This window comes from Moschus berezovskii, chromosome 4 (assembly GCF_049115385.1).
Source record: "Moschus berezovskii isolate FMDL1 chromosome 4, NW_MosBer_1.0, whole genome shotgun sequence".
Lineage (NCBI taxonomy): Eukaryota > Metazoa > Chordata > Mammalia > Artiodactyla > Moschidae > Moschus > Moschus berezovskii.
Window position 1 is genome coordinate 100,384,226 of NC_142463.1, and position 22,492 is coordinate 100,406,717.

Consider the following 22,492-nt stretch of genomic DNA (forward strand, 5'->3'; position numbering starts at 1 on the left):
CAGGGTTCGCGGCGTTGTGGAGTCGGCTGCTCTCCCGGAGGTGAGTGGGTGGAAGCCCGAGGGGCGCCTTCTAGTTTCAAGGGGCGGGAGAGGCCAGTCAGTCTTGAGTGCAAGGAGCTGTGGAGGGGGTGTTGGGCGGCAGTGTCCGCTGTGCGCGCGCGCCTCCCCTGGGTCGGCTGCGGTCAGCAGCGCAGTGTGCCTGCAATGCTGCGCGGGGAGCCGGCTCCTGTGCGGCCCACAGCCCCGGGGGGCCTCCCCGCCATGGCCGTTGCTCCCACCTCAGGAGCCCCCAGGGGTGTCATGCCGCTTCCGGAGTGGCGAGGGGACCTGGAGCCGGGCGTGAGCGGCCGCTCAGGGTCACCCACAGCCTCCCTCCCCCTTCTTGGGGCCTGGGCCCTGGCCCGGGTGCCGAGCTGGCCAGACTCTTTTAGGACGCCTGGGACCCGGAGGACCAGGCGGCAGGCTCGGCAGGGCGGAGGAGACCTGCGGTGCGTGTGCTGCCCTGCTGGCGCGTTGTGTCCGCCCAGCCGAGCCCAGAGGCCCCGGGCCTGTTAGAGCAGAGGAGCTGGAAGGAGGGGTCATCCTGCAGAATTAAGACTTCCTGGCTGCTTTTCCAAATCCTGCTCCGGTGGCTGTGGATGCAGAGTTCTCATCTTGCCTCTGACTCTGGGCTCCTCGCGGGAGGTCTGGGCCTCCTTACTCTTTGTAACCTGCTTTCTCTGATCATTGGTGCATCTGGCCTTCTGACCCCTGGTACGTTGGTTGTTAAAGAATAGCTCTTCCTTCACCAAATAGTCAGACGTTCTGTGAATTTTCAGAAGAGGGGTAAGCAGCATAACCTGCTCAAACTAACGCCTTGGAATGGAGCTTCTCGCATCTTTCTCCCAAAGTGCCCTGAGAGGAGGGGGCCTGGGGGCAGTGGCTGGTGCTTCCCGGGTCTGGGAACCCAGCAAGTGGGAAACATCTTTGAAGTCTCCTTTTCCATGTTAATAAAAATGTGGTTTTCGTGTATCATTCTCATTTTGGTGTTAAATTTTTCTTCCCTGAAATTAATCAGCTAGGCAGGTGTACAGTGTTTCACTTGTAGTTTCGTGTGCGTAGGCTCCCCTGTGTACCCTGAGCGTGTGTACACTCAGCTGTGAGCATGCTGTGACCCCAGCCTCTGACTTCACTGCAAGTCTGTGTCGATTTGAGTCTGGTCTGCAGTGCTTTGGTTAGTCAGAAAGCTTTGTAGGGAACATTTTTGATGTCGTCACTAATGCACTTCTAAAAAGACCTTTATTGGTCTCACTGTAGATTGTTCTGGTATCATGTACCAATTTTTGGCAAGAGGCAGAGGTATTTTAGCGAAACTGTTAGAATGGATATGTGTGCAGTAGTTGTCACTTTGGTATTGTACCTGGAAATAGTTTTCAAGAATGCTTGAAGCTCCAAGAAATTTCTGGGGTAGTTTGTTAAGCTGCTCATGTGTTAGTTTTATGCACTTTCTCTGTGGTCTGTTTCTTTTACTCACACACACACGAGTTTGTATTCCAACTGCTTCCTAATTCCTGTGTTTTTGCACAAATTCACAGCAGCCTTTGAGCTACAGAACAGAAAAGCAGTTACCTTCCTGCATGACGTATACCTTAGTTTGCTAACGAGAACAAAAATGAAAACTTTAGAAAGGAAAACTGAGTTTTAAGTATAGTTTTAAAATGTAGATGGTGCCTCTTTTTTTTCTAGAAATGGTGGTTTTAAAGACCAGTAAACAAATTTCCTAAATGTTGCTCTAACACGGCAGCTCTGACAGGCAGGCATTTTCTCAGCTGTTTTTATAACATGCTGCTTGTAGCGGGTTGTTTAGATGACTGGTGAACGCTTATTTAACAAGACGCACGTGTATGTGATGCTGCAGAGCTGAGCTCCGCCCTGGTCCTGACTCCCCAACCCTTCTTGTGACAAGTATTCTTCAAGACCAAAGTGTGGTTAATCAGGACGGTGCTTTGCCGTGCAGGGCCGGCTCCAGTGGTGAGAATGAAAAAAAGCACGGATCGCATGTTCTGAAAGTCTGTATAAGCTGGGAGCAGGCAGAGCACAGTATTTATGGGACCCCCCCACACCAGCAGGTTTCATTTGAAAGCCTAGCCGTGTCTCTCTAATGCAGAACCTGACATGTCAGGGCCACAGCAGAAGGCTTTGTGGTGATTATTATTATTTTTAATTATGAAGATAAACTTTACTTTGTAGAGCAGTTTTAGGTTCACAGCAAGGTTGCGCAAAAGGTACAGGGAGCTCCCATGCACCCCCATCCCCTCCCCACCATCACTCTCCACAAACACACTCATACATTTGTTCGTTGTTTACGTCAGGGTTTACTCTTGGTCTTGTGCTCTCCACGGGTTTTGACAGCTGTGTTCAGTATGCTGTCCTGCTTCCACCACTACCACAGCCTCCAGAACGGCTTCCCCACCCCGAAGATCTTCTGTGTTCTACTGTTCCTCCCTCTCTCCCCCCTACCCTGCAAACACTGTTTTTTTTTTTTTTTTTTTTTTAGTATCTCCACATAATTGGAATCACAGAGTACATAGTCTTTTCAGAAGCCTTTTCAGTCTTCTTTCACATAGTAATATTTATTTAAGTTTCTTCCGTGTGTCTTCACGGCTTGGTGCCACATTTCTTTTTAGCAGTGACTAATAGTCCATTGTCTTGTGCAGCACTTCAGCCGCTCACTAAGCGAAGAACGTGTTGATTGCTTCCTAGTTTTAGCATTGTGAATAAAGTGGCCATAAACATCCATTTTGCAGGCTTTTGTATAGACGTGAAGTGATGTTTTTGCACAGCTTTTGGATCTGTTCTAAATTTGATGAACCAGGTAGCAGTGCCAGTATTTTGTTTGGTAAAATCATTTCAGCCAAATTGAAGCCTTCTTGGTTGTTAGGGCATAATTGACTGAGCCGTATTTTGACTCTTTTGGTGGAAAGTGACCTGGTGAAATTCCACGATGGAGACCCCGGCCTGGTGGCACTGTGAGCTGGGTCTTAGCCACTGACCTGGGTTTTTCCCTGGTGTTTTCCTTCTTGACTCACACACCTGGTGGGGACCAATCCTGTCCACTTTCTTTTCCACCCTCTTTGGCCAGGTTTATTAAGAGGTGATCGGTAGGAGTATTTTCTCTTCTAGGGGTTTGACACATGTGTTTTTCCTAGTTAAAATAACCCCTCACACCTGATTGTTAGGTGGGCTGATCTTGAGTAGCAAGGACAAAGGTGCCACTTGTTCAGAACTGAGATTTTGAGCTTGCCATTTTATTCCTGTTAGGAACGAACTGCCCTTTGTCGATCCTTGGCATGGTTTGTGGTTGGCCCCCACGCTCTGTGCAGGCCGGTGGAGCTGGTTCTGAGAGTGCTGAGGCAGCCGCCTGCGTGCTGTGAGCCGAGCCCCAGGTGGTGTCCGGGGCCAGTGCTGTGTTGCCAGGTGTGCGCTGCTTCTGATCACCAGGGAGCACAGTGGCTTCAGGCCGAGCTTCGGAGTCCTCGTGGTCCCTCAGCGGTGGAGGAGCTGGAGTGTGTGGCTGTTACTCGGTCCAGAGGCAGCCCTTCCAGCTCAGGAAGCTGGCTGGCTGCCCTTTCCCTGCATTCCAGGCCAGTGGCCTCTGACGTGCAGCCAGTCTGGGCTGTGCTCAAGAACCTGGCATGACTTGGTTACATGCAAGGCCCTTCTCCCAGAGGAGCGAGGGGCCTGAGCTTGCTCATCCTCGCAAGTGGGGGAATCCCTCGTGCCCCTGCGCCCAGAGTCACCTTCATTGTCCTGCCCTGGCTTGCCTTGCACACCTGGATGTATCTCTCCAACCTTTCCTTGGAGTAAGGGTGAGGGTTGGATGTGTACCGAGCAGGACCGTGGTCCTTTCCAAATGCAGGAGTACCTGGCCCACCCCATTCATGGCTTTTCCCATCTTCTCCAGCTGGGCCCACAGACTAGCCCAGGGAGGCTGGTGAAAACCGTGTTACTAGTCCTGTGTTATCGTTGAGCAGAGTGAGGCCTGGAAGAGGAGTGGACTCTGCCATTCACCCTTTCTCTTGGTGGGCTGTGTGCCAGTCTTGCTTTCTGTGGCAGTGGTGGTCCGTGTCCTTGAGGGGGGCAACACTGACAAAGCCCTCCTGGCAGCTGTCCTTCTTCCTGGACACTCAACACAGGTGCCCACGGGCCTGGGCCCCGTGCCAGCTCTGAGCTCCTGCTTGGGCCTTGAGTCCCGGGACACGTGCGGGGGAGCCCAGGCAGTCAGGCACCGACAGTGGCTGCAGCATCCTGTTCCCAGGGGGCGGCGGGGCCTGCCGCGTGCCTGCAGTCCCGGGCGCTCCCGCAGGTGTGTCCTGAGGCTTGGACTGTCTGTGGTTGGACGGTGGCCAGTCTTGATTCCTACAGTTTTTTGAGCTTCTTCCCTGAACGTCCGTGAGTCTTTCAGTAAGTTGCTTTTGTGCTTAAATTAGCCAGTGCCGGTTTCTCATGCCTGTAAGCAGGAGTCCTGCCTGCAGAACAGCCTGACGGAGGCCAGTGCTTCTGAGCGAGACTGGGTAGGGGGCAGGGGGCAGGGAACAATTGGCGAGTCCTTACTTGGTAGAGAAACAAAGCTGCTTTCTTCTTATCCCGCTAACGCGCCCTTGAGCCTTGGGAGTGATGCTGGCGCCCTGTGGGGCTTGGGGAACGCCACTTGACCTCTTCAAGGCATGGCTCGTTCTTGTGTCCTGGGCTCTTGGGAGGCAGAGGCGGCGATCAGCGTGGCCTTACATAGGGAAAGAACAGCTGGCCAGGTGGCAGTGGTCAGGCTCTCTCTCGCCCCGTGGCCGGTGGCTCCTGCCCCACGTTTTGTGAGCACGTGGTTATGTAACAGCTGAGGTCACTTTCAGCCCTGCGCACGCTCAGCACCTTGTGTAAGCACCACCCAAGATGCTCTCGCGGCTGCGTTATGGGTGCGGCTGCTGGGGCGGCCTCGAGAGGAGAGGCTCCAGCGTGTCTGCTCCCGCTGTGGCTGCTGGGCGGCCTTGGGAGGAAAGGCTCCAACGTTTCTGCTGCCGCTGCAGCTGTTGGGGCAGCCTCGAGGGGAGATGCTCCCGCATGTCTGCTTCCGCTTCGGCTGCTGGGGCAGCCTCGGGAGGAGAGGCTCCGGCATGTCTGCTGCCGCTGCGGCCGCTGTGCCAGTCTGCAGAGAGTAACCATGTCTGCAGCTCCTGCGGCTCTTCAAGTTTTCTTCCAGTTTCCTTGCTCTCGTCTGGCCTACCCCGCGTTCAGCAAACAGTGAGATACAGGAAGACACATTGGGAGCAGGTGGGAGCACAGAGAAGGGAGGAGACCTTGGGGCGAGAGTGGTGGAGGTGTGTTGAATTTCACGTAAAGCAGACAGCAGGCCGCGTGGTGCAGGCTGGACGGCCAGGGAGCGGGCAGTCTCTGGTGTCCACGCCCGGAGACTGGAGCCCTCGATGCGTGTGAGGAGTGCCTGTGGCTTAAGGCTGCAGGACAGCCAGTTGGCTCGGCCCCTGGAGCGTGAAGGCAGCCACGGCCAGCAGCCTGCACATGGCGAGCATGGGTGTATCCCAATAAAGCTTTATTTAGGTGCTGGGCTGGGTTTGGCCCATGAGCTGCAGTTTGCTGGCCCTGCTGTGGCCCCTTCACGTCATTAGTGTTTTAGCTGAAGGGTGGTTGGTGTGGGAAGAGCCAAGTGTAATGAGGGCCAGGAGCCCTTCCTCAGGGAGGTGAGAGTTGGTGGGGGAGTCCTGGAGGATGCGGTGGAAATGAAAGAGCTGACAGTGAGAGATGAGTGCCTGTGGAGGTGCAGAATGCATCGTCCGGGGTAAATCTGGGTTTGGGTGAGGGCAGGGTGCTGTGTACAGGAGAATTGGTGCAAGGTTACAGTTTTGGTCAAGTTCATGTGGAGTGTTTGCGGGACACAGAGGTTGAGAGAGCAGGTAAGCAGGCGAGCTCAGAGGGAGGCCTTGCCCCGGGGTTCCGTGTACCCTAGGCCGCTGTGGCTGAGGTTGGAGTTGTGGAGAGAGGCATGTTAGTGGAGGCAGGGCAGGAGTCCCTGCGGGGAGGAAGTGGCCCTGCACCCCTCCGGGCTAGGTGGGCTTCCCTCAGCCCTTGCCTCTGGAGTCGAGAGAGTTTTTTGGTTTTTTTTTTCTTTTTAAATACAGTTGGCCTGGACCTTGGTTCTGGCTTCTCGCTGCTCTTAGTACAGCTTTTCTTTCTTGTAAACCTTTGCTGAGTTGACCACAGTTAACATCCCTCAAAATTCACATGGATGATACATCCTAGGATAGCTTTGAACACTTTGTACGTAAATTTGTGTGCTTTCCAGAGTGAAAGAGTTGTGTTCCAGCTTGCATCTACCTGGCCGGTCATCTGTTAGCACAGGGGCCATTGTGTTAAGAGCGGAGTTGAATTGCACCGTTTCTATAAATTTACTCCATAATGCTCTGTTGTTAAATGTACTTTATTCAAAATATCAAATGGTTTGTTTTCAGTTGTCATTGAAAAAGTTGTTGGTAATTGCTGTTTTAAATAGTTTTAGGGACTATTTAAGAGCTTTAATTTCATCTTTGACTATGCATTGGTTAGAGATAAATGAGAAGAAAGGGAGATAGTAATTTAAGGAAATGAAAGGAGAATGTACTGCTGTTCTGTGTAATTACAGGAATTTTCTGTCTCCAAAGTAACTGTGTTATAAAAATGACACATTATGATTAAATTCAAACAATGGGGAAAAAAGCTTCAGAAGATGTTTTGTGTCTTATGTGACTGGGGCTTCTGTTATGCTTTCGAAGTGACCGAACTCTTTCACATAGGCTTAACTGTAGTAATTGTTCTCTTTAGGTCCTTGGGAGAATGGACGAGACCTGTGAAATGAAATACAAAGTGATGGACAGCCCTCTGGGGAAGGTGGAGATCTCTGGTTGTGAGCAGGGTCTGCATGGGATAAAGCCACGTGGCGGGAAGACCCCAGACACTGGGTGAGTGAACGTCCTGTGTGACAGCCACTACCTGGTGTGTTTAGAGCAACAGTGAGAACATGGTTATTGCTTGTTCGCCGCTGACCTCAGGGTAACACGAGCCACACGCTGCAAATCACAGAAACCAGCATCTCGCTGGAAAGGGTAGGGCCATGATTGTTCATTTTCAGCCCCTGTGTTTGTTGCCCAGGAACCTTCCACCTCTGAGTAACCATAGCAGCATAACTTGTAATCAGGAGCCCAAGACGTGTTAATGTATATGCTTACAGAGGTACCCTGGGCTGTGGGGATCCCTCTGGAAATTTGGTGACAGGGAGCTGCTTGCCGAGTCTTGATTTTTAAATCAGGACCAGCCTTCACTGTTCATCAGCTTGCCAGGTGAGTTTTACTCCAGAATCCTGGAATCACTTAATCGGGAGCCCCACTGGGCCTCCTGGAAACAGTGTCTGACGTTGGCCTGTGTGTGGCTGAGGGGAAGGGTGGAAATCCCCTATTCAGAGGAAGTTTGCCATGTTACTGTTTCTGATGGAACTCACTTCTCCCTTTTTTTGAAGGATCTCTGGTATTTTCTCTAATTGTAAAAACATAAAGCACTTTTTAATGTTTCCTTCTGAAATGTAACATTCCATTTCCTTCATTCACTGATTGTGAATAGCAGTTGTATTAAAATTGCAGTTCTTGTTATTTCTGACAGAAGAGGGGGGAAAAGCACCCACTCCCCTGCGCTGTGTTTGTCTTAACTGGCTAATAAACACAGTGCCAGGAACGTTAGATAAAGAAAATACATAAGAAACATAAAAATTGATTTTAATGGACCCCTGTCAGAGACGGCCATAATGAGCACAAGTGCAGTAATAAATACCAGTTTTTGCTGCCTCTGTCCAGATCTTTCCTGTAGAGTTGCATGTTACAATCAGTAGTCTTTTTTTAAGACCAAAAGTAAGCAAAGCTTTGAACTATATGAATACACTCTTCTCTATTTCTATGAGAACCACCTGGCTGTAGTGCTCAGAAAATCACAGGCACCAAATACTTTGTAGAGAAAATGTCATTTTGTCTTTTAGCGTGTTCAGTTGCATAGTAAATCACAGAAATTATGTGTTGAGTTCTTTTTTTTTTTTTTTAAAGACACAGTGAATTTGGGGGAGATAGGTAGGAGGAAAAGCCCCTCTTCAAGTGCCCTAAGTGCCCATTCCGAAGTGTGAGAGCAGGGGGAGGACGCGGCCTAGCTCTGCTTCTGCCCTCTGTGCTTGCTGCATCGAGTCAGGATTAGGCTGGGCTGCAGAAAGCAAGCTCCTCCAGAAGGGCTTAGTGAGATGTGGCCCATTTCTCGGGGGAGAAGCATGGGAGGTGGGCAGTCAGCTGGGTCTGCTGGAGGCTGGTCCCTGGAGTCCGGCCCCTAGCTTTCCCCTGAGCATCTGCAGGCTGGGCTCTGGGTGCGAGGTGCCACAGCCCGCTCCCGAGCAGAGGCGGGAGAGGAGGGCAGGCCCTCCTGTTCCAGAGCAGCCCTGGCTCCTGCCTTACCTCACTGGCCACGCCAGGCTGGAGCATGGAGGTGCTTGGGTGCTGGCTGAAGTTAAGGCTTCTGCATGGAGGCGATTGGTGTGTGTGTGTGGGGGGGTGGGGCAAAGCAGGGGTCTGTTCCGTTCCGTTCCGTTGCTCAGTTGTGTCCGACTCTTTGCGACCCCGTGGACTGTAGCCTACCAGGCTTTTCCGTCCATGGGATTCTCCAGGCAAGAATACTGGAGTGGGTTACCGTTTCCTTCTCCAAGGGGTCTGTTACATGTGGTTAATTTCGAGGGAGGGAGAGTTCAGAACTAGAATAGCATAAAGATTATCTCTGAATCCTCAGAATTAACACTTTTATTTACAAAACCAAGGCAAAAATTGCATAATATTGTAAAATCCATAGATTTTTAAGTCATAAAATGCATTGCGTTTTTGCAGATATGTAAAGCCGTGCAAACCCCAACCCAAAGCAAGATATAAAACACTCTAGAAAGTTCCCTCCTGCCCGCTTTCAGTCAGCCCCTCCTGTTGGTATCCAGTGTTCTGATTTCTGTCATGTTAGGTTAGTTTTGCCAGGTCTTGAAATTTACATGCATGGGCCGTACAGTATATACTGTGTTTGCATTTGATTCAGTGACGTTGTCAGAGTTCACCCATGTTGCTCTGTGCGTCGGTAAGTAGTTCACTCTTTTTTAAGAAGAAGCAGTTGTTGTATGAATATTACACAGCTTGTTTATTCATTCTTGAGTTGCTGGACAGCTGAATTGTTCGGTTTGGGGCTACCGTGAATGAAACTACTAAGAGTATTCTTGTTCAAGCCTCTTTACGGACAGATGTTTTCATTTCTCTTGAGTGGATTCCTATGTGTGAATTGCACGGTTGGATCGCATGGCAAATGGATGTGTGACCTTCTAAGAAGTTGCCAGCACTTTCCCCAGTCTCCCGTTTTTGCGTTTTTACCAGGAGTGCAGGCGAGTTTGTGCTGTTGTGCCCTCATGCTTGGTGATGACAGTTCTTAGAGTTCAGTCATCCTGGTGAGTATGAGGTATTCTCTTTGTGGTGACCTGCCCTGTCCTGTTGACTGATCTTTGAATACTTCCTGTTTCCAGCAAGTATTCATTGTGAGGCAGGTCTCTTGTGTGTTTTTTAATTGGTGTTTTCGATTTGTAGTTCTGTTTACAATTTGGTGATCAGGTATTTCTACTGAGCATTTTCTCACTTTTGAGGACTTACGTTTTTATTTTTCTAATAATGTCTTTAATGAATAGAAGTTTTTAATTTTGAGAAAGAGCGACTATTTTTCCCTTCTGTTCAGCATATTTTGTGTCTCTAAGAAATATTTGCCTACTCTGATTTCACATTCTCAATTCTTTGATAAACATAATTTTAGCTTTTCCTGTTTAGATAGGTATTCCATCATCTCAAATTAACTTGTGAGCATCTCAGTTTTTTCCAAGTTACTTAGTTGTGTCAGCATCATTTGCTGAGGGAGGGGAGTGGGGAACCATTTCCTTTCTCCAGGGAATTGCCTGGGTGCTTTTGTTGAAAATCAGTCGCGTGGCCGTGCGTGTGTGGGTCTGTGTGTCTGGACAGCGTTTTGTTCAGCTGGTCTTTTCGTCTGTTCTGTGCCAGTGTTGCACTGACTTGATGCATCTTTGTGATAAGTCTTTGCGTCTTCCAGCCCTTTTTTTTTTTTTTTGAAAGATTGTCTTGGTTTCTCGGTTTCAATTTCCCATATGACTTTTAGAATCAAGGTGTCAGTTTCTCCAAAAATACGTACTGGGATTTTGATTGGAGTTCTTTGAATCTATGTATCAATTTTGGGAGGGTTGACGTCTTAAATTGAATTTTCCAGTTCATGATTGTGGTTTGTCTCTGCATTTGTTTAGATTCTATTTAATTTTTCTCAGTACTGTTTGGTAGTTTCCAGCTTGAAGATCTTGTGTGTATTTTGTAAAACTTATTTCTAAATACTTTGTTTTTGATGATACTCTAAATCCACTTAATTTTTGATTTTTATTTTTTTTGCTTTTAAACTACTGCTGCTGGTGAAAGTGAAGTGAAGTCACTCAGTCGTGTCCGACTCTTTGCGACCCCATGGACGGTAGCCTACCAGGTTCCGTGGTCCATGGGATTTTCCAGGCAAGAGTACCGGAGTGGACTGCCATTTCCTTCTCCAGGGGATCTTCCCCACCCAGGGATCGAACGCGGGTCTCCTGCATTTCAGACAGACGCTTTACCGCTTTACCGTCTGAGCCAGTAGGGAAGCCCAGTTGCTGCTGGTGCCTGACCCTAAACTCACCTCTTAGCTCCAGGAGTTCTTTTGCCGCTTCCTGAGGCTTCTCTCTGGGGAGAAGAGAGAAGTTCTGGTGCCTGTGGGTGCAGACGCTGCGCTGCTTCCTTTCTGACCTTTCTGCCTTCTGTCACTGTCGTTGCGTTGACTGGACCCTCCAGTGTGACCGGGCGTGAACAGCATCCCAGTGCGCTCCTTACGCGTCCCAGCCGTGGGGGAACAGCAGGGTGGCTGCTGCCTCTGTTGGCCTTCATAGGTGACCCTGCTCACTCTGAAAATGCTTCCTCAGTTTTCTGAGTTTTGTTAAACAGTTTTTGTGGATTTGACAACATATCATGTTTTTCTTGTTTATTCTTTAAATGTGCAATAAGTTAATTTTAGGAGCCTAAATCAACCTTGAAACTTTGTACCGCATCATTTAATTCATGGTATAATCTTTTTCTTCCCTTATGTATTACTTTGGGACTTCCCTGGTGGTCCAGTGGTTAAGAATCTGTGGGCCAACTCAGGGGAGACCGGTTCTGTGGTCCAGGAAGATCCCATATGCTGTGGAGCAACTAAGCCCGTGGGCCACAACTACTGAAGCACATGCGCCTGAGCCTCAACGAGACAGGCCCCTCAGTGAGAAGCCCACGTGCCCAACTAGAGAAGAGCCTGCATGTAGCAACAGAAAGCCAGTGCAGCCAAGAATAAATAATTGAAAGATAAATCTGCTGTTTAGGATTTGTTGTTTTACGTTCGTGAGGGGTGTTGTGTGTAACTTTTTTGGTGATGTCTTTGTGAGGTTTGGGCATTTGGGTTTTTCTGTCTACATGAAGTGAGTTTGGAAGTGGCCCCTCCTCTACTTTCCAGAAGCGTCCCGTCGTGGAGCCTTTTCCTCAAGGTTGGTGCCCTCTGGGTCTGGAAGGAAGACTTCTGGTGAGAACTGCTGAGAGAAGGGGGTGCTGCCCTCGCCCACCTCCAGGGGGCTCTCCCACCACGTGGCTTTTTGCAGGTGGAGCCATTTGCACCCTCCAGGGCTGTGTCCTCCAGCTACTGTGGTGGGGCTGGCCAAGGGTGTGTTGAGCAGGGTGTCCTCAGGATGGTGCGCCCCCGTTCTCACCCTCCATCCTGAGTGCTTGTGAGTCCAGCATCGGTTTCCTCTGAGGCCTCACTGCGTTCTTCGGTAGGTTAGTTAGAAGTTGGCCCCTGACATCTGTCTGTTGTGGAATTCCTTCCACCCTTCTGTACAAAGTAGGATTCCTGCTTCCTGTATTAGTCCATTTACTTGTACATATGGCTTCATGCAGCGGTCATTGATTTCACTGTTGCGTAAGATCCATTACTCACCTTTCCTAAGGATGTGAATGAGGACTAGCAGTTTGGAAAGTGGTGTAATAGTCCCACTGCTGTAGCTTCCTGCCAGTGTCAAGTTCCCATTAACAACTGTCTCATTTAGGCTTTTTGCAAGAGCTTGACTGATTTTCCCCCACACCGTCTTCCTGTGGCAGCAAATCTTTGGCCTCATCATTATTCGCCGCAATGTCTAAAATCTAAAATAAGGGCGGGAGGATATATTTGTATTTCTCAGGTTATTTTGGGCTTGTTTTGTTTTCCATAAAGTTGATCATAGTATTTGATTACTTAAAAATGGACTGTACAACCCTGGGTTATACTTAACGTTATGGAAATAGTAGTAGGACTTTTGGATCTGGGAGGCTAGAGAGAATTAATTGCATGTACTTTCGCATCTGTCAAAGCCTTATCTTCATTTTTCATTTTTTCATTTGTTCTGTATAAAACAAATTTTGAGAAAAATACCAAATGCAAGTGAGAAAATTATAGTCCAGCCAAAGTAAACCATTGTAAAGCTTTCTGTGTTGAAAAATTTAAAAGCACGTGCAGGCTGTTTTCTGCTTGATAAGAATATATGGTTCGGGTTGGTGTTGTCATTCCTGCCTCCTGGCGTCTGGCCCCGCCACCTCTGGTGTTGAGGATTGGGAGGAGCATGGAAGTTAGGCATTGCCTCCTCTGAGGACTTAGGTGGCTGGCCAGCCAGCCGAGAGGGACACACCAGAACCCCCTGGGGTCTGAGAGAGTGTCATGGCAGGGCCTCTGTGTTCCTCCTGGGAGGAGGTTGACCCTGGGGTGAACTGCCAGGCTTTCACCTTGGAAGGTGCTAACGCCCTCACTCCCCTGAAGGAAGGAAGATGCCTTTGATGCCTTCATGAAGGGAAGTTGGACTCAAAGTCTGATTGAGTTCATTGGTTTGAACGGACAGTGACGGATGGTTTCCGTATTCATTTGCTGCTTTCCTGTTCATCTTTAAATATTTAAGGGGACCGTCAAGAGAAAGTGAGGCTGTCGGGGCTCTGTCTGGGGTTGTTGACCCGGCTTAACCTGGGCCTGCTGCGTGCTCTCCGCGTGGGACCTCGGTGCCCTTTGGTCTGCTGGTTCTAGGTCAGGATAGATCCTGAGAGTCTGCACAGCATGAAAACCTTCCCAGGATGCTGGTGAGCTAATTCTTCCCAACAGATTGGGTAATTTTAATACAGACATAGCACTTGCTTTATTGTAATTGGTCTTTCAGGAAGAGAAGAGTATTCTTAAGGATAAAGACCTGAAGAAGTGCTCCCAGGAAAGGGACACTGGAACATGCGCTGCAGGAATTCTACCTGCAGCCAGTTTTGATGTCTCAGGGCTTTTCTTCAGGAGCTTGAAATAATGATGTGTGTTGTGTGTGCTTAAAAATATAATTATTTTATTTTACAGAATGTTTCTTAAGGAAGTCTCTGGAGTCAAATAAGCTTGTCTCTGAGAGCAGAACTTGCCAGGCTCAGTGGCTTCACACAAATAGTCTGTTTTTAGAGCAAGCGCTTGGATGCCCTGGTGAGCCTGCGGCCTGGAGGTGTCGAGGGGCCTCCCTCTGTGCGGTCTCTGGCTCAGGGCTGAGTTATCGGGAGCGTGTGGGGAGGCCCTCTCCTGACTTAGGTCGTCGGCAGCCCAGGTCAGATCATGCATGCGCTTCAGTCGCAGGGTCCTGGACAAGCGGGACACTGGCGTCTTCAGGAGGATGGCTGACGCGGTGAGGGGGAGCGGTGGGGGAGCGTCTCTAGAGGAGCCCCTGTCCCCGGACGGGCCGTCCGGGGCGGCTGTGTGGCAGCATCTTGGGGCCGCTTCGTGAGGCACAGGCGCGCGTGCACAGTGTGCCTTCAGGTGACTGCAGGGCCGCATGATGGGTGGCCGGCCCTCCACTTGGGGCCTCTGGGACCTCCTCCTGGGTCGGCTCTGCAGCTTGTACCGCAGAGAAGGTGGTTACAGGCCCCCGCACCACAGGCCAGTCTGCATGACCACAGAAAGGTGTGATGCCGCGTGTTACTCTGCGGTTTCTGACCCAGAAGAGAACAAACAGGCTGCGCGCGGCTTTGCTGGCTTTCCCCCTCTTCCCTTTCTTTTCCCCTCCCCCCAAGTGTTTTAGCCTGTTGCACAGGCTCACTGTTTACTGGGCAGGGCGAAAGGTGGGAGCAGGGTGACTGGGCATTTTTAAGCAAGTGTCACTGAGATTTAGAACTTTCCAGATCCATGTGAGAGAAAAGAGCAGTGTAAGAGTTTTATTCTGTCGGTCTTACTGCTGTGTTTCAGGGTGACAGAAATGACAAGACTCCCATGCCTGTGTCTGTGGGTTTGTTCATTTAATTTTCAGTGCCAGGGTCCTCTTAGAAGGAAGAAATGAACACTTGAATAACAGCTACAAATATATGAGTTCTAAATATGAACTTCAAACTGTCAGAATGAGTTTGTTTGTTTTTAACAAGTTTCCAACATTTGAAGTGTGGGAGCACTTTAGAGGACAGGAGGTGTGTTGGCTGACGTCACGCAGAGGGAGTGGGTGCTTTCCTCTGTGGCTTGTGGGAAGTCCTGAAATCCTCTCGGTGTTGAACCGCCCCTCTGTCCACGCCTGCTTTAGAAGGCTGGCGCTGCAGTTTTCCCAAAGAAGCAGGTCTCCTGTGGCCTCGATACAGCTGCGAGAAACCTCAACTCTGCTGCAAGGCCTGCCCTTGTCCCTTGAGGAGGAGACGCGGGCTGAGCGGTGTGTGCTCCCTGGAGGACATTCCTGGCAGTACCCTCACTGTGCAGGACTCAGTCATGACCGTGTCTGGCTCCCCTCACCGTGAGGGGAGTCGTGGCCTGGTAGCAGCTGTGGCTTCCCCGCATGCGGCGCGTCACACGGTATTCCTCCTCCTCTCTGACTGACTCCACTCAGTATGACGGTCTCAGTCCACCTATGTTGCTGCAGATGGCATTATGGCGAAACCAAGAAGAAAAGACACAAATGAACTGACAAGATGGAAGGAAACTTAGAGGCTTAGAGAAGGAACTTAGAGTTGCCTGTTGTTTAGTTTCTAAGTTGTGTCCAGCTCTTTGCAACCCCATGGACTGTAGCCCGCCAGGCTCCTCTGTCCATGGGACTTTCCAGAGAAGACTACTGAACAGGTAGCCATTCCCTTCTCCAGGGGGCTCTTCCCAACCCAGGGATCAAACCCGCATCGCCTGCATTGGCAGGCAGATTCTTTACCACTGAGCCACCAGGGAAACCCATATTTAAAATGAATAACCTACAGGGACCTACTGTGTAGCACATGGAACTGCTCAGTGTTATGAGGCAGCCTGGATGGGAGGAATTTAGTGGGGAATGGACACGTGTGTATGTACGACTGAGTCCTTTTGCTGTTCTCCTGAAACTTATCAGAACGTTGTTATTCATGTATACCCCAATACAAGATAAAAAGTTTCTAAAAATGTCAGGGGGCTCTTCCACATTTTCTCCAAGCAGCAACTTTCACCCTAAGGAAAGGGTGTGTGATGGGTTGGCCTCACCCTGAGGCTCACAGGGCCTAGACCGTGTGTTCTCGTGGGGTCCCCCTTGGGACCTGTGGTCTCTCAGGGCCTGTTTTGGTAGAATTGGCCAAGTCAGCAGTGCCGCCGTGGCCCCTGGGAGGCATCCCTGCAATGCGGTGGATGGACCTAGACGTAGCAGGGCCCTCCCGCTGCCTCCCGGCTCATCTGCCTTTGTGCCACCGCCCACCCCGACCCCACCCCTGTGTCACTGTGCCTGCTGGCCAGTCCCCTCTGGCCAGCCTCTTGGCATTCTGTGCCCTGACATGTTCTAATTAGCTGTGATCGGGAAAGTTGGTTAAAAGGCTTGTTCAGATTGTGAGAGAATGGAGGTTAAACTCCAAGAGAAGCAGTGGAGTTTATGACCATGTTGTCACACCTTGGAGGCCATTTCCATTTTCTTCTAGAGCCCTTTTCCAGAGGGGTCGGCTTGCCAGGGGTCAGGTGTCAGGGCTCTGCTCGGAATGGCCGGGCCTCATGCGAGGAGCTGAGTGCCATCTGCTGCGTGTAGCCCCCGGGCAGCTCAGCGGCCCCACACAAGGGCCCCTTTGTCAGCAGAGGAGTGAGGGGGGCAAGGGGTCTGCTCCTGGAGTCCTGGGGGAAGGCTGTGGGGAGAAGAGGTGGTCTCTCTACTTACTCTGGTTTTCGGCACTGACTCCATGACAGAGCTGACCTTTCCTTTCTTGGTGCTGCTGCTTAACGTGAGCGGTGGAGCAGGGCCTGGAGACAGGCCTGGTCAACGTTTAGCAGTGAGAATTGGGGTCACGTTTGTGCTGGGTGCCTGAATGTGGGGGCTTCCCTGGGGGCTCAGCTGGTAAAGAATCTTCCTACAGTGCAGGAGACCCCGCTTCGATTCCTGGGTCGGGAAGATACCCTGGAGAAGGGATTGGCTACTCACTCCCGTATTCTTGGGCTTCCCTGCCTGGATGTGAATGTCTTTATTTTTTTTTCCTTTTTAAAAATTTTTATTGGAGTATAGTTGATTTATAGTGTTGTGTTAGTTTCAGGTATATAGCAAAGTGAATCAGTTATACATATATTCCCTCTCTTTTACACATTTTCCCATATAGGTCATTATGGAATATTGAGTAGAATTCCCTGTGTTAAGTCGTATCTGACTCTGTGTGACCCCATGGGCTATAGCCCGTCAGACTCCTCTGTCCATGAGCATTCTCCAGAAAAGAATACTGGAGTGGGTAGCCTTTCCCTCCTCCAGGGAACCTACCCAACCCAGGGATGGAACCCATGCCTCCCGCATTGCAGGCAGATTCCCTACCATCTGAGTCCCCAGGGAAGCCTAGGGCTCTACAGTATATCCTTATTAGCCACCTATTCTGTATAGAGTAGCGTGTGCATGTCAGTCTCCAGCTCCCAATCCATCCCTCCGCTCTCTTACCACCCCTGGTAACGTAAGTTTGTTTCCTGCACCTGCGATGTCGTTTCTGTTTTGTAAGTTACTTCATTGGTGCCGTTCTGTAGACTCTGTGTGTGAATAGAAAAGAGTTTTCTGAGTGAATGTCTTTAAAATAGAATGTTCATCAGTTCATGTTTCATTTGAAAATTTCGGCTCAGAATTGTTGTCAGAACAAAACGCATACGGTGATGTGTCTCCATGTATCTGCCTTCCTAACCTGTGACGTGTGCGCCACGGACATGCAGGATGTTCATCAGCTTACGAGCTGGTGTTTAAAGCTTATCTGGTGACGCTGTGCCCGTTTCACAGGGGACAGAGCTGACGCCACACAAAGGGCTTGGTGGCTGAAGCTCAGAGCTGCTTCTGCAGACTCTCTGCTCTGTACCTCACGGCGCTCCCACTCCCCTTTGTGAAAATAGAACAGTGTAGGATCTGAGACCATTGATATGTATTTCTGATATTTTGCCTTTGGATTTTATTTCCAGAATGTTTTATTGTTCGTGTATATCTAATATTTTCTGGTATTTAAACCATCTGCGATTAGTGAATAATGTTCAGCTTTTGTTTTCAAAATGTTACAGCCATTTAAGCTGTAAACTCTCAAAATACACTTGGTTTGTTAAATTTATTCTCCTTAAATTGTGTCAGTAATTAGATCAGCTCCTGGATATTAACGTACAGGATAATTCTTGAATGCTAATCAGTTTAGAATTTAAACTGAGTTAAAGATTAAATGAGTTTTAAGTTTTGAGTCGAACTGAAGCATTATCTTGTGTCAGATTCATCCAGAATTGTTATTTTCAGTTGCTGTATCAAGCGACAGAAGTGTGTCTTGCTGTAATGAAAATATTGAATAAATTTAGGATTAAGTTAGAGTCACTTGTTTGTTCACTCACAGCACATGAGTGCCTGCTGTGTGACAGGCCCTGTGCCTTGGGGACACGTGTTGGGCATGGTGCAGTAATGAACGGGACGGCTCCACCTACACGGAGCCCTCGCCCAGCACAGGACAGGCCTGGGTGGGCAGTCAGGTGTGTTCCGTCCTTCCGTGGGGGGGGGGTGTGCGTGTACAGACGTGGAGGCGGCTGCAGGGGCCGGGGTGCGGGCCTGAGCCCAGTGCCTTGACTGTAGAGCCAGACTGTGTCGTTGTCTGTGGTCGGCCAGCGGGGCCGGGGGCCACAGGGGCCTGGCTGGGGGAGGTGTGTGCAAGGTCCCAGGCCCTGGCTGTCACCGACTGGGCGATGGTGCCGGCTCTCAGGGGTCGGCTCTGGGGATGCCACAAGGAGGAGAGGACCATCTGGAGGGACAGTTGAGCAGGGAGCTGGTCAAGAAGCAGCGCCAAAGAAAGCCGAAGGAGAGGCGAGACACAGGAGAATGGAGGAGGGTGGAGCTGCGGAGGTTGGGGACGGGCCGGTTGGTGGTCGTGTTGAAATTGCTGTGGGCATCTGCTCCCTTGGTGTCAGACTCGCGGGGGTCTAGTACTGACTTCCACTTTCCTCGAGTCTCTGATCTGGGAAAGCAGCATTTCCCAGCCAGCTAGTTTCAGCTTTGCTGGTGGAAGTCGGGGCAGTGGTGGTGGTTCGCCAGGTGTCTGCAGGGGAAATGGCTCGATCCAGAGTTGAGATGGCCCTGTAGCATGGACGTGCTGTGCGAGGGCCCAGCAGGGAGCTAGACCCACAGTGCCGCCAGGGCCACACCCAGGGTCTGGCGCCCTCTCAGCTCTCGGAGCTTCGTGTCGGGCTGGAGGGCAGGAGCCAGAGAGCATCTCCGCGCTGCCTGGTGTCCGTGCTGCCCTTCTCCTCAGGGTCCCGTTGGGCTGAGCCGCCTCACAGCTGCAGCCCCAGGGAGTCTGCCCAGCGTCTGTGTCCTGGCTTTACCTCCTCTGTGCTGCTTGCTTCCGGAGCTGTTACCTGCTTGTTACAGGTCTTTCCTGGTTTCATTTAGTATGTCCCCTGAGAGCCCCAGTAGGTCTGTTGAGAAGCATTTCCCTGACACCCTCCATGCGATGTACACACATGCATATAGACCCAAACCTTTTGTAAATAAAAGGGCTTTCAGACTATATTCAGTATACCTGCAGATTCTGAGAGGTTCCATGGAAGAACATTGGTCCTCCTGGACTGTCATTTACTTTAAGTTTTGGCATCCATTGGCAGAATGCTTACACGTATTGTGTGTTGGGGGAGTTAGTCTTCTTGCTGTGATGGTGCTTGTGAAGCTGCTGCTCTTGTGCCTTTTTCCAGAAGGCCCACCTCTCTGTCCTCACTGGCCGGCACAGGTGAAAGTGCCCTTGCTCTGCGGCTCCCTCACGGGACAGTGGGCGTGTCCATCACTCCTGAAGGAGCCGCCATGGAAACCTTCAGCTGGGGAAGCAAGCGTTCTGCTGTTTCTATACATGGTTTCACACAGGTCAGGCTGGGCTGAGGGTTCCTGGGCTGAGCACACAGCTTGGGAAGACATTTCCTCTCATCCTGAAGAAGCCATGTCGCTGGGAGCTGTCCCCCTGCAGCTGAATGTCGGGGCAGGGTCATTAGGCAGAGTTTCCATGTGCAAATTCTTCACGTCCCAACCGCAGGTTTCTGCCAGGCTGTTTAGACCAGCTAAAATTGGAATATAAACAGTTGTAGAAGCATGCAATGAAGAGGAGAAGCATTTTTAAGACCTAACCCATTGCCTTGGGCAAATATAAGCCTTAACTGGTTATAGTAAGGATATGATGATACTTTGTTGTTATTGTTCATTTCTCAAATAGATGTTCTTGTGTATAGTATTTGTATGTGAGTGTTATGTGTGCTGCTGCTGCTGCTGCTAAGTCACTTCAGTCGTGTCCGACTCTGTGTGACCCCATAGACAGAAGCCCACCAGGCTCCCCCATCCCTGGGATTCTCCAGGCAAGAACACTGGAGTGGGTTGCCATTTCCTTCTCCAGTTATGTGTGCACACAGGCATATATATAAATATATACATTCTAGGCATTTCTTCTTTAATATTGCTTCCACTAAAAATACGTACTTTTAAATGTAGGGATAAAAAAAATTGTTCTCAGTTATTAAAACTCCTTCAGAAGTAATTATTAAGGTTCCCCCCATAGTGGTTTTTCCTTTCTAAAACTTCTGGAGAAACACTTAGCTTTCTGATCTTTTTTTTATCCAGTTTAAGACTGTTAGGAAGAGTTATTGTATAACTGAGCAGTGCTTTTGTTAAAAAGAACTGGGCCGCTTATTTGCTTCAGAGTTTCTGGTGTGTTTACATCTTTTCTAGGTAAACAAAACTTGTATTGATAATAGTTTTGAGACTAACACCTTTGTCACCACCAGTGATGCTGAAAGCCTTCTGCTGTCTGCTGGTCCTATGTGCAGTCTGAGCTCATGTGCAACTCCCGGGTGTCTGTGGGACCATCTGGAGTGCTGGGGGCTGGTCAGTGGGGCTAGACAGAGGGGAGAGAGGTGCTTGCCCCTCTTGGGGCTCTCAGGAGCTGGTGGTGGGGAGATGGGGCCTGACATGGACACAAGTGCAGTGACTGTCAGGAGGCCAGGTCTGTTTTTTAATTGGCTTGTTTGGCTTTTGAATGTTGAATTGTATGTTTATATATGTTGGCTATTAGCCTCTTATCAATCATATCATTTGCAAATATTTTCTCCTGTTCGGTACATTGTCTTTTTGTTTTGTTGTTGGTTTCCTTAAAAGTGGATAGGAAGAATTGAACAGACGTTTTTCCAAGGAAATGCATATGACCATTAGGCACATGAAAAAGATGCTGGCCATCATGAATCATTCAGTTCAGTTCAGTCGCTCAGTCGTGTCCGACTCTTTGCCACCCCATGAATCACAGCACGCCAGGCCTCCCTGTCCATCACGAACTCCCAGAGTTCACTCAGACTCAACGTCCATGGAGTCGGTGATGCCATCCAGCCATCTCGTTCTCTGTCGTCCCCTTCTCCTCCTGCCCTCAGTCTTTCCCAGCATCAGGGTCTTTTCAGATGAGTCAGCTCTTTGCATCAGGTGGCCAAAGTTTTGGAGTTTCAGCTTCAACAACAGTCCTTCCAATAAACTCCCAGGACTGATCTCCTTTAGGACGGACTGGTTGGATATCCTTGTAGTCCAGGGGACTCTCAAGAGTCTTCTCCAACACCACAGTTCAAAAGCATCAATTCTTCAGCGCTCAGCTTTCTTTATAGTCCAACTCTCATGTCCATACATGACCACAGGAAAAACCATAGCCTTGACTAGACAGACCTTTGTTGGCAAAGTAATGTCTCTGCTTTTTAATATGCTGTCTAGGTTGGTCATAACTTTCCTCCCAAGGAGTAAGTGTCTTTTAATTTCATGGCTGCAATCACCATCTTCAATGATTTTGGAGCCCAGAAAAATAGTCAGCCACTGTTTCCCCATCTATTTCCCATGAAGTGATGGGACCAGATGCCGTGATCTTAGTTTTCTGAATGTTGAGCTTCAAACCAACTTTTTCACTCTCCTCTTTCACTTTCATCAAAAGGCTCTTTAGTTCTTCACTTTCTGCCATAAGGGTGGTTTCATCTACATATCTGAGGTTATTGATATTTCTCCCTCCAGTCTTGATCCAGCTTGTGTTTCCTCCAGCCCAGCATTTCTCATGATGTGCTCTGCATAGAAGTTAAATAAGCAGGGTGACCATATACAGCCTTGCCGTACTCCTGTCCCGGTTTGGAACCAGTCTGTTGTTCCATGTCCAGTTCTAACTGTTGCTTCCTGTCCTGCATGCAGGTTTCTCAGGTGGTCTGGTATTCCCATCTCTTTCAGAATTTTCCACAGTTTATTGTGATCCACACAGTCAAAGGCTTTGGCGTAGTCAATAAAGCAGAAATAGATGTTTTTCTGGAACTCTCTTGCTTTTTCGATGATCCACTGGATGTTGGCAATTTATCTCTGGTTCCTCTGCCTTTTCTAAAACCAACTTGAACATCTGGAAGTTCATGGTTCACGTATTGCTGAAGCCTGGCTTGGAGAATTTTGAGCATGACTTTACTAGCGTGTGAGATGAGTGCAATTGTGAGGTAGTTTGAGCATTCTTTGGCATTGCCTTCCTTTGGGATTGGAATGAAAACGGACCTTTTCCAGTCCCGTGGCCACTACTGAGTTTTCCAAATTTGCTGGCATATTGAGTGCAGCACTTTCACAGCATCATCTTTCAGGATTTGAAATAGCTCAAATGGAATTCCATCACCTCCACTAGCTTTGTTCATAGTGATGCTTCCTAAGGCCCACTTGACTTTACATTCCAAGATGTCTGGCTCTGGGTGAGTGATCACACCATCGTGATTATCTTGGTCGTGAAGATCTTTTTTGTACAGTTCTTCTATGTATTCTTGCCACCTCTTCTTAATATCTTCTGCTTCTGTTAGGTCCATACCCATTTCTGTCCTTTATGGAGCCCATCTT

The 22,492-nt window shown here is 49.5% G+C and overlaps 1 protein-coding gene across 1 annotated transcript in view; it reads left to right on the forward strand.

Annotated features, from left to right (window-relative positions):
* The window catches only part of LOC129549543 (NBPF family member NBPF4-like), a 119,123-nt gene continuing 96,631 nt past the window's right edge, over window positions 1-22,492 (forward strand). Inside the window, exons 1-2 of the mRNA XM_088835654.1 lie at window positions 1-40; window positions 6,847-6,983. The gene's annotated coding sequence lies outside the window, so the exon portion shown is untranslated. The remainder of the gene's footprint in view (window positions 41-6,846; window positions 6,984-22,492) is intronic.